Here is an 11,939-nt window from a genome sequence, read left to right as displayed (position 1 = left end):
CCCTTCTATTCGTATCTAACTCTTACTTCATCTTAATCTCACGTTGTTTAATTTGATTGACACGCCATCTTGACCTTATGAGGTAATGTCAAATGCACATATGAATTAGGGTAATATAATTGCCAGGATTATATTACGGTGACTCATACGGACGTTCCGACATTATAACATAAAGAATTTAGGGCGAGTCAAGGAAAATTTCTATCTATCTTTATTCCATATCACGATTAGTATTATTGAGAATACTAATCAATGATATTCTTGTGTCTTGAAGGAACAATGCCTCCTCACCGAGTCCCACGCAATGAGACTCCCGAACAAGCTCTTCAACGAATGATAGCCACCGCCGTAGATGCGGCCATGGTCGGTCACGCTTCCAACACCAATAACAATAACAACCACAACAACAATAACAACAATGGAGCCGGTAATTCAAACGAGGGATGCTCCTACAAAGCTTTCATGGGGTGCAAGCGTCATACTTTTGGATGGAACCGGGGGACCGGTTACTCTCACCCGATGGTTCGAACAAACGGAAGCCGTTTTTAGCATAAGCGGTTGCCGGGACCAAGATAAGGTCAAGTTTTCCACTCACACTTTCGCCGGTATTGCTCTCACTTGGTGGTACACATATGTACAATCGGTGGGTACCGATGAAGCCCAAGCAGTCTCTTGGGCTGATTTAAGGGAAAAGATGATCACCGAATACTTCTCACGTAAAGAGACCCGCAAGCTCGAACCTGAGCTAAGGACTTTAAAAGAGGGCGGAAATGACCTCAAAGCTTATAATCAACAGTTTGCCGAGCTAGTCTTAATATGTCCGGCTCTCGTGACTCCCGAGTCCCTAAGAGTTGAAATTTACATGGATGGCCTCCCTAAGAGCATCAAACACAGGGTAATGTTATCCAAACCCGCTAACCTACAAGAAGCTTTAAAGATGGCCCGCCAATTGATATAAATGGTGGATGAAATCGTAGTACCGGCACCTAAGGCCGAGGATAAATTGGGTGGCAACAAAAGAAAGTGGGAAGCCTCCCAATTAAGCAACTACAACAACAACAACCCCGCCAAGAAGCCTTTCACCTCCGACGGCAAGAAAAGTTATGTCGGAAATAAACCTTTTTGCAACAAATGCCACAAACATCACTATGGTGAATGTGACAAGCCGTTTTGCCACCGGTACCAAAGAAGTGGTCATGTGGCCAACGATTGTAGAAGTGCCACCCCCGTCGCTCAAAAGGGGCCCAATGCACCAAAACCGTGTGTTTGTTTTGAATGTGGCCAACTGGGTCATTTTAGAAATGCATGCCCTTAGAAGAAAGCTAACCCCAATGCACGCGGCCAAGCTTTCAACATTAACATCAAGGAAGCCCGAGATGAAAACGAACTAGTCACAGGTACGTTTCTTCTCAACAATTCTTATGTCTCTTGTTTATTCGATTCGGGTGCCGATAAGAGTTTTGTATCCAAGACTTTGACTCATTCTTTTTGCACTCCACCACTCCCACTAGATACTACTTACACCATTAAAGTGGCCAACGAAAAACTATTGAGTGCCGATAATTTTTATCGGGGGTGTACGTTAAACTTAATGGGTAAAGAGTTTGAAATTGACTTGATACCTATAGAACTAGGGAGCTTCGATGTAATAATTGGTATGGATTGGTTAGCCAAAATGAAATCTCACATCCTTTGTGATCTAAAATAAATTCAAATTCCTATCGAGAATGGTGAACCCTTGATTGTCTATGGCGATAAGAGTTGCACCGGACTCAACCTCGTCTCGTGCCTCAAAGTTGAAAAATACCTTCGTAAAGGTTGTTTCGCGATTCTAGCCCACGTTAAGAAAGTCGAGACCGATGAGAAGCATATCGATGATGTGCCAATTATTAGTGAATTTTCCGATGTATTTCCCGAAGAATTTCCGGGTCTTCCACCTCATCGACCGGTAGAATTCCAAATCGATCTTATTCCGGGAGCCGCACCCATAGCATGAGCACCGTATAGACTTGCTCCATCCGAAATGCAAGAATTGAAAAGTCAAATTCAAGAAATACTTGACGGTTGTTTTATCCAACCTAGCCATTCACCATGGGGCGCTCCGATTTTATTCGTTAAAAAGAAAGATGGGTCCCTACGAATGTGCATCGATTATCGTGAACTAAAAAAATTGACGGTTAAGAACTGATATCCTCTTCCTCGCATCGACGACCTTTTCGATCAACTACAAGGATCTCGTGTATATTCAAAAATCGATCTCCGCTCGGGTTATCATCAACTAAGGGTTAAGGGGGAAGATGTCTCTAAAATCGCTTTTCAGACTCGTTATGGTAGTTACGAATTCCTTGTCATGTCATTTGGTCTAACTAATGCACAGGCGGTGTTCATGGATCTTATGAACCGCGTGTGCAAACCGTATCTCGACAAGTTTGTATTCTAAAATCGTAGAAGAGCACGGACAACACCTTCGACTTGTGTTCGAACTCTTGAGACAAGAACGACTCTATGCCAAATTTTCCAAGTGTGAATTTTGGTTGAAGGAGGTTCAATTTCTTGGTCACGTTGTAAGCGATCAAGGTATTAAGGTTGATCCCGCAAAAATTGAAGCCATTAGCAAATGGGAAACCCCTACTACTCCTACTCACATTCGTCAATTCTTAGGCCTCGCCGGGTACTATCGTAGATTTATCGAAAATTTCTCTTTGGTTGCACGTCCTCTAACCGCGTTAACTCATAAGGGAAGAAAATTCATTTAGTCGACCGAACAAGAATCCGCGTTTCAAATCTTGAAGAAAAAGTTAACCACCGCTCCTATTGTATCTCTCCCTGAGGGCAATGATGATTTTGTTGTATTTTGCGATGCCTCGAAACATAGTTTTGGATGTATATTGATGCAACGAATGAAGGTTATTGCTTATGCTTCCCGACAATTGAAAATCCATGAACGGAACTACACGACACATGATCTCGAACTCGGAGCCGTCATCTTTGCACTCAAAATGTGGAGACATTATCTTTATGGGACCAAAAGTACTATTTTCACCGATCAAAAAAGCCTCCAACACATCTTCGATCAAAAGCAACTAAACATGAGACAACGACGGTGCATTGAAACTTTGAACAATTACGATTGTGAGCTTCGTTACCATCCGGGAAAGGCAAATGTAGTAGCCGATGCCTTAAGTCGAGAAGAAAGAGCGGTGCCTCTTCGTGTCTGAGTTTTAAACATCACCATCCACACCAATCTCAATAACCAAATTCGCGTAGCCCAAGACGAGGCTCTCAAGGATGAAAACATTTCTCTCGAACGCTTGAACGTCCTCGCCTCTCGATTCAAAGTTAAGGAGACCGGACTCCGATATTTCGCCGGGAAAATTTGGGTGCCTAGTTATGGGGACTTGCGAAGCCTTATTCTAGACGTAGCCCATAAGTCAAGGTATTCGATTCACCTCGGTGCCAATAAGATGTACCACGACCTCAAGGAACAATATTGGTGGCCGAACATTAAAAGGGACGTTGCTACTTATGTTGGAAGGTGCCTAACTTGCTCCAAAGTCAAAGTCGAACATCAAAGGCCGTCCGGGTTACTTCAACAACCCGAAATCCCGCTATGGAAGTGGGAAAAAATAACGATGGATTTTATCACATAACTACCAAGAACGGCGAGCGGTTATGATACTATTTGGGTTATTGTAGACCGTCTCACCAAATCCGCCCACTTCCTTGCCATGAAGGAAACCGACAAAATGGAGAAACTTTCACAACTTTACATTAAAGAGATCGTAGCCCATCACGGTGTACCATTATCGATTATTTCTGACCGAGATGGCCGTTTTGTTTCTAGATTTTGGTGTACTTTAGAAGAAGCGTTGGGAACACGATTAGACATTAGCACCGCATACCATCCGCAAACTGACGGACAAAGCGAACGCACAATTCAAACCTTGGAAGACATGCTATGAGCTTGCGTTATCGATTTAGAAAAAGCTTGGGACAAGCACTTGCCTCTCGCCGAATTCTTCTACAACAATAGTTATCACGTGAGTATTAACACCGCACCCTTCGAAGCGTTATATGGTCACAAATGTCGTTCACCTCTTTGTTGGGCCGAGGTAGGCGACAAGCAAATCACCGGACCCGAACTCATTCATGAAATAACCGAGAAGTTCAAATTCGAGATAGGCTTAGGACGGCCCGTAGTCGTCAAAAGAGCTATACCGACATTAGGCGAAAGGATCTTGAGTTCCAAGTGGGGTGATCCTGTAATGTTAAAAGCCGCACCTTGGAAAGGTGTAATCCATTTCGGGAAACGTGGAAAACTAAATCCGCGATATGTTGGTCCTTTCGAAATCTTGGAGCGTGTTGGAACTGTTACTTACCGATTAGATCTTCCGCCTCAATTGAGCTCCGTTCATCCTACTTTCCATGTATCAAATTTGAAGAAGTGTTTTGCCGAACCCGAACTCGTCATCCCTCTCGAGGAGCTTACTATTGATAACAAACTTCATTTCGTGGAAGAACCGGTTGAAATTGTGGACCACTCCATCAAAATGCTAAAACAAAGTAAAATCCCGATTGTTAAAGTCCGTTGGAATGCCAAAAGAGGATCGGAGTTTACTTGGGAAAGACAAGATCAAATGCAAAGAAATTATCCTCACTTATTCGTAGAGTGGGCAACAAAAGATCCCGAGGAAGCAACACCTACTACGTCCACTTAAATTTCGGGACGAAATTTCTTTTAAGGAGTAGGTAATGTAATGACCCGCCTTTTTCCATTTACATTCCGTCTACTTAATTTAAAGTCTGTTATTTAAATTATAACATCACCTGTTAACTTGCGTTCTTAAAATGTTTCGTTTAGATAATTCACGCACCCGTATACAACTCGAGGGACTATTGTTGTCAAGTGGGCAAAGATGTTACTAGGTCAAAGAGTCAACCCACCATCTCTTCCACTCATTCTCCTCCTCCTTTTCTTACTACTTTCACCTTTATGCTCTCAAGCACCAAATCCAAGAATCATCATCCATTTTGAATCTAGCAAGCATTCTTCAAAACAAATCACATATTTGGAATCCTTGCATCTTCCTCTTCGAATCAATACCAACTTCATCTCATTTGGATAACTTTCCAAAAACACTAGATTTTATGTTCTTGATGATTTTGATTTAAAAGTGTGTTAATTAGTGTCTATGGCTCAAGTCTAACATGATTATGTGGTTTATTTGCTTGTTCTTGCTATTTTGATGTAACTAGCTTAAACTTGAAAGTGACTTGCTTAATCTTGTGATTTGGTTGTTTGAATGTTGTTAGATGTTAAAAGTTCATGTATTAAATGTGTTACTAGCATCACTAACTTCATTTTGATGTGTAGGTTGATTAAGAAAACTTCATTAACATGTGATGTGTGCGAGGTATAGTACGAAATAGATTATATTTTACTACAAAATACTATTAAATACGATACAATTTACACAAGTTATTTATTTATTTATTTGAATGGATATACCTAAACCTTGCTACAACACTTATAGGCAGTGTACCTAATCGTAGAGTAGTGTAGTTTTTAGTAAGTCCGGTTCGTTCCACAGGGAGCTAGCTGAGTTTAACGCTATATATATTTTAAACTATATTTGTATATATATATATATATATATATATATATATATATATATATATATATATATATATATATATATATATATATATATATATATATAAGTAATATAGTAGTATTATTAAAAAAGGGGGTTGTTACCGTTTAATGACCGGTTTGTCAGTTTTAAAACTTAAATCACAATTAAAACCTAATGTAAAATATTAAATATAAATATAACTAATTTAAAGCGTAAAGTAAATGACGATAAATAAAAGTACAATAATTAAAAGTGCGATAATTTAAAGTACGATAAATAAAATGACGATAAATAAAATGACAGTAAATAAAAGTGCGATGAGATATAAAATAAAGGAATTATGCTTATTTAAACTTCCGTAATCATGATGTTCGATGTGTTGATTTTAATTTATTACCATGGGTTAATTGTCCTTTGTCCTAGATTATTCGATATGTCCATCTGGTTTTTGTCCATAATAGTCCATCGGTCATAAATATAAAGTGCGAGTGTCCTTATCAAATTACCCTTATACCCGAAGTCAAATATTCCAACTAATTGGGGACTTAAACTGTAACAAGGTCTTAATACTTTGTTAATGATTACACCAGGTTATCGACTGCATGTAACCCAAGGTTTTAATACGTTGTTGACAATTACACCAAGTGTCCTTGTATGTAATCCACCCCTATTTTAATGAGTCCATTGACTATTAATCCATCCCCGTGTCCGGTCAAATGAACAATTATTAGTATTTATAAATATCCCGCCCATCGTGTCCGATCGAGTGTATGTGGTTATTTATAGATACGTCAAATTGTAAATATCTATATTAAATTAACGAACTATCATTCAGTTAAACAAATATAAAGCCCATTAATAGCCCATAGTCCAATTTCCATAAGTGTCGGTCTTTTGTCCAAACCCCAATTATGGTCCAAAGCCCAATAACCCCGTCTTAATATTTAGTCCAACATCACGATTACTTCGGCTAAACATAATAATAACTCATCTATGAGACATTAATTTAAAAAGGTTGAACATAACTTACAATGAGTATTAATCACGTAGTGTTACACAGACAGAATTTTGACTTACAAACCTTAAAACATTCGCTAAAATAACCTTATTATTATTAACTTAAATATTAAAATTAAAATTATAAATATAAATATAGATTGAGAGATTGAAGTATAAAAGGTGTAATGAAATCGGCAGAATGCGCGGCCTTTTATAGGCCCACTTTGAACTGTTCAGCTCCGCGAGTGCGGTATTTTTCCTCTTCACAGCTCTGCAGTCACGGAGCTTTGGATTCCAGCTCACCATAGTGAATTAAACGTGGGCTGCTGATAAATATAATATATAATAATATATAGAATTAATTATATGTTATATTATATTCTTGTGCATAGTTGACTTATAATTTCAGCTCCGTTGAGTCGCACGTTGATAGTTGGTTCATGTCTCGGTTCCGGATTTTCGAACGCCTTTTTGTATAATTTAATATCTTGTACTTTGTTTTTTGCGGCATGTACTCTTGTAATTTCTAGACGTTTCTCATCAATAATTTGAACCACTTGGATTGTACTTTGTACTTTTTAGCTTTTTGGTCGTTTGCGTCTTCAAATCGTCGAATCTGTCTTTTGTCTTCACCTTTTATTATTTAAACGAATATCACTTGTAAATAGAACAATTGCAACTAAAAGCTTGTCTTTCTTGAAGGATAATGCTATGAAATATATATTCGTTTTTAGCATTATCAAATATTCCCACACTTGAGCGTTGCTTGTCCTCAAGCAATATAGAACTTGAATATAACTCTACTAGAATCACTTCTTTATTCTTCACTGTAACGACCCAACCCGTTAACCAACCAAAAACGCGGAAAAAAAATAATTTAAAACTGATCTGGAGGGTGCGCGGCGCGCACCACTGCCTATGCGCGGCGCGCACAAGGCCTGAGACAGTTCTGATCAAAATGTCCATTTTTCGCGAAAAGATCTTCGACTTCCCGACACTTTTAGACCATACGCTTTTCACAACAAACTTATATATGTAAAACTAACACGAATCAAACATAAAAAAGACGTTTTACAAGCGGGGCCCACACGGCCCAAAATACAAGTTTAATACAAGTTTAGAGTTTCGACCACCAAAAAGTTTAAGTTTCAAACTACACAATGAGCATGGCGTTTGGGATTAAACTACCCAACTACCGGTCAAACTCCAAGAGCTACTAAAGCCAAAAGTGTCCCCTAGTATCAAGCGGGATCTCTAGTCCAATACGATGCCCTTACCCTTGTCCAAAACCGAACCTATAAAATGGTAAACAACGAGAGGGTAAGCAAAGCTTAGTGAATGCAAAAATTATACGAATACATATATAATTATACCTACTTGCATACACTTACACCAACCGCAAACATGCTAGCAACACAATTAGCTTATCGTCACATTAACAAGCTTTAATCTCCAATACCACAAGCTAGCAACAACCGCATAATAATATAACTCGAAATGATATAATATGCTTACAACACAAGTAACCATGGTCGACCAATAGTACAAGGGAACGGCGCTCGCGAAAACGCCATCGGTGTTCATAACATCCATTAGGGCACTTAACACCTCGCACCACTAACCCCTAGGGTGGCACCTTAACACCTCGGCACATCATCCCGAGTGGCATCTTAACACCTCGATGCAACACTCATTATTTTATGGAGTGGTGTCTTAACACCTCGACACTACACTCCTAGGTGGCATCTTAACACCTCGATGCTACACCCGAGTGGCATCTTAACACCTCGATGCTACACCCTTCACGTGAAACGTGGTGTCTTAACACCTCGACACTACACATTTCACGCTACAACAAATAGATACATTATATACCTACGCATATAATTATTCCACTCACCTTAACAATTAGATGACGATTTCAACCTCCACAAGCTTCAAAGCAAAGTACCTAATATAATAAGTACTTGATCAACACACAAGCTAAGTGGACTCAATACTAACACTTACACATGAGCATTTAATGACTTAATGTATTAAATCGCTCATTTATACCAAAACCGCCCAATAAGTCAAGACCACCACTAATCACTTTAAAGCTAGTGATTAAGGTCCAACAACACCAACTAATACATAATTAGGGTAATTCATACCCATCTTTCCAAACTAGGTCAATTGATTACCCAAATAACCATTTTAAGACGACACACCCATTTTGGGTCATCCACTAACTAACCAACACCCATTTACTAAATAACTAGGTGTGTTAGCAATTAACTCACCAATTAGGGTTCATAAACATCATTTAATACTTTGAAACCCTAGACTAGTCACCAATTAGTATTCAAGACTCAATTTTACCCAAGAACACCCAAAATCACCAATAATGGGTTTTGTGTTCATCATTTACTCAAACCCTAACCCTTACACTAAATCAAAGTAAGGAAAATAAAATTAGAACATACCAGAACTACCACAACGAAGCTAGAGATAAGATGAACGACTTTAATGCTTGAACTTTAACCCAAAACAAGCTCCTTCCTCTTGGATTTAAGCTTTCTCACACTTGAATCACACTCTCTCACTAGGATTTAAGTGGATGAAGTTTGGTGGTTAGAAATGGAGTAATGAGGCTCAACCAAACTGATCTAGGGCCTTTAATTCGTCCATAAGTGAATATACCAAAATGCCCATCAAAATATCTGATTTAAAAAGCTGGAACCCGGCTACAGTAAGGGGTGCGCGGCGCGCTCCCTTTAGTGTGCGCGGCGCGCACTAGGCTCAGCTCACTCAGTGACTTCTGTTTAATAGCACAACATCACCCACACTCTATGTAACATATTTACACTGCTGTACAAACTGATTAGGGTCTTACAACTCTCCCCCACTTATTCGGGTTGCGTCCTCGCAATCCAAGCCGCATGACAAGAGGGAAGATAAACCAACACGAATTCTTCGGGCTCCCAAGTAAACTCGGAACCCTTACTACGACGCCATTGAACTTTAAAAGTCCTAACCTCTTTATGCCTCAACCTTTTGACTTTCTCATCGAGTATGGCAATCGGCTCCTCAATATACTCTAACTTATTGTTTAGCTCAATTTCATCAAACGGCACCCATGATGAATCATCCGCAAGACACTTACGGAGATGGGAAACATGAAATGTATTATGAATCCCCGCAAGCTCTTCGGGTAATTCCAAACGATACGCGACTTCACCAACACGAGTTAAACTTTAAAGGGACCAATAAACCGAGGAGCTAACTTTCCCCGTTTTCGAAATCGAATAATACCCTTCCATGGCGAAACCTTAAGCATCACCATATCGCCTTCTTGAAATTCGATCGTTCGTCTACGTTTGTCGGCATACGACTTTTGTCTATCTTGAGCCTTTCTCAAATGTTCCCGAATAATATCAATCTTGTTATTCGTCTCTAAAACCAAATCGGTACTCCCGATTTCTCTTTGACCCACTTCTCCCCAACAAATGGGAGTTCGACACCTCCGCCCATATAGCATCTCATAAGGTGGCATCCCGATACTAGTGTGATAACTATTATTGTACGAGAATTCCACCAAAGGCAAATGCTCGTCCCAACTACCACCGAAATCAATAATGCACGCCCGTAACATATCTTCCAAATTTTGATTCGTACGTTCGGTTTGACCGTCCGTTTGAGGATGATACGCCGTGCTCAACTTCAATTGTGTACCCATATCCTCATGAAACTTTTCCCAAAATCGAGATGTAAAACGGGTATCTCGATTCGAAATAATAGATATAGGAACCCCATGTCGAGCGACCACTTCCTTGATAAACAACTTAGCCAAGGTCTCCGACAATATCGCTTCTTTAATGGGAAGAAACAAAGCACTTTTCGTCAACCGGTCAACTATCACCCAAATCGTATCAAATTGGGTTCTCGCCGTCTTAGGTAACTTTGTTATGAAATCCATGGTAATGTGCTCCCATTTCCATTTCGGAATTTCTAACGGTTGTAATTTACCATACGGCTTTTGGTGTTTGGCTTTTACTTGCAAACACGTGACGCATTGCTCAACATACTTCACAACATCACGCTTCATGCCCGGCCACCAATAATCTTTCTTCAAGTCAAGATACATTTTCGTCGCGCCCGGATGAATGGAATATTTTGACTTATGTGCTTCATCAAGTAGCACTCGTCGGTAATCACCCATCTTAGGCACCCACACCCTTCCTTGGAAAGACAACAAACCACGCGGACCCATAGTAATAAACTCCGATTGGCCCACGATTCGCTCCGTATGCTTGTTGTGAACATAAGCCTCTATTTGAATCTCACCAAGCTTTTCAAGAAAATCGTTGGTAATAATCAAACGTAACGATCCAACTCGTATCACCGGATGTTGACTCCTTCGACTCAACGCATCCGCGACCACATTCGCCTTACCCGGATGATAAAGTATTTCACAATCGTAGTCTTTCACCACATCCATCCACCTACGTTGGCGATAATTCAAATCTCGTTGATTAAAGAGATGTTTCAAACTCTTATGATCCGAATAAATCGTACACTTGACACCATACAAGTAATGGCGCCAAATTTTCAACGCATGCACAACCGCCGCGAACTCAAGATCATGAGTCGGATACCTCGTTTCATGTTCCTTTAATTGTCGAGAGGCATAAGCGATGACTTTACCTCTTTGCATTAGAACACACCCGAGACCATTTAAGGAAGCATCACAATAAACCACCATGTCTTCAACACCTTCCGGTAACACTAACACCGGAGCTTGACACAACTTCTCTTTTAACAATTGAAAAGCAATTTCTTGCTCGTTCTCCCAAACAAACCTCGCATTCTTCCTTGTCAATTTCGTCAACGAAGAAGCGATCTTAGAAAAATCTTAGATAAACCGACGATAATAACCGGCCAATTCGAGAAAACTTCGGATTTCCGTAGGCGTAGTCGGTCGTCCCCAACTCTTCACCGTTTCGATCTTCCCCGGATCTACTTGAATACCGTTTTCGTTCACAATATGACCAAGGAATTGAACTTCCCTTAGCCAAAATTCACATTTGGAGAACTTTGCATACAACTTCTCCTTTCGTAGCGTCTTCAATACTTCACGCAAATGATGTTCATGTTCGTTCATACTTTTCGAGTAGACTAGTATGTCGTCAATGAACACTATTACCGACTTGTCCAACATAGGTTGGCACACTCGGTTCATAAGATCCATGAATGCCGCCGGTGCATTCGTAAGACCAAAGGGCATAACTACAAACTCATAATGCCCGTAACACGTTCGAAAAG

The sequence above is a fragment of the Rutidosis leptorrhynchoides genome, chromosome 2, assembly GCF_046630445.1.
Source record: "Rutidosis leptorrhynchoides isolate AG116_Rl617_1_P2 chromosome 2, CSIRO_AGI_Rlap_v1, whole genome shotgun sequence".
Classification (NCBI taxonomy): Eukaryota; Viridiplantae; Streptophyta; class Magnoliopsida; order Asterales; family Asteraceae; genus Rutidosis; species Rutidosis leptorrhynchoides.
The sequence above is the reverse complement of the archived record's forward strand: the minus strand, read 5'-3'. Positions refer to the sequence as shown.